Raw genomic sequence first — 364 nt, 5'->3', positions numbered from 1 at the left:
GGTAGTTTATTGCATTTTATCTAGCTTTAGTTAATGTTAAATTGCTTGATTGAATCTTTATTTAGTTGAAATTAATTCAATCTAATTTAATTTAATTTTATGTTATTTATTTATTTAAATTATCAAGATTTCTTGTTTGCTTTATAAAAAAAAATCCAAGGGTGTTCATATTTTGTGGTTTAGCTAAGTTAAGTTTCTATATCATATATATGTATTTATCTACTTATATATATATATATGTATGTACATAAGAATATAAAAGAAAATTATTTTAGTTCGTACTATTAAATTTCCTTTTACTTTCTTTTGTTTACATGTTATTGTTTTAATTCTTAGTTAAAAAAAATTTTAATTTTAAAGATTT

This window comes from Rhagoletis pomonella, unplaced genomic scaffold (genome assembly GCF_013731165.1).
Source record: "Rhagoletis pomonella isolate Grant_MI unplaced genomic scaffold, Rhpom_1.0 Rhpom_scaffold_00006, whole genome shotgun sequence".
In the NCBI taxonomy this organism is placed as follows: domain Eukaryota; kingdom Metazoa; phylum Arthropoda; class Insecta; order Diptera; family Tephritidae; genus Rhagoletis; species Rhagoletis pomonella.
Note: the sequence above shows the minus strand (reverse complement) of the source record.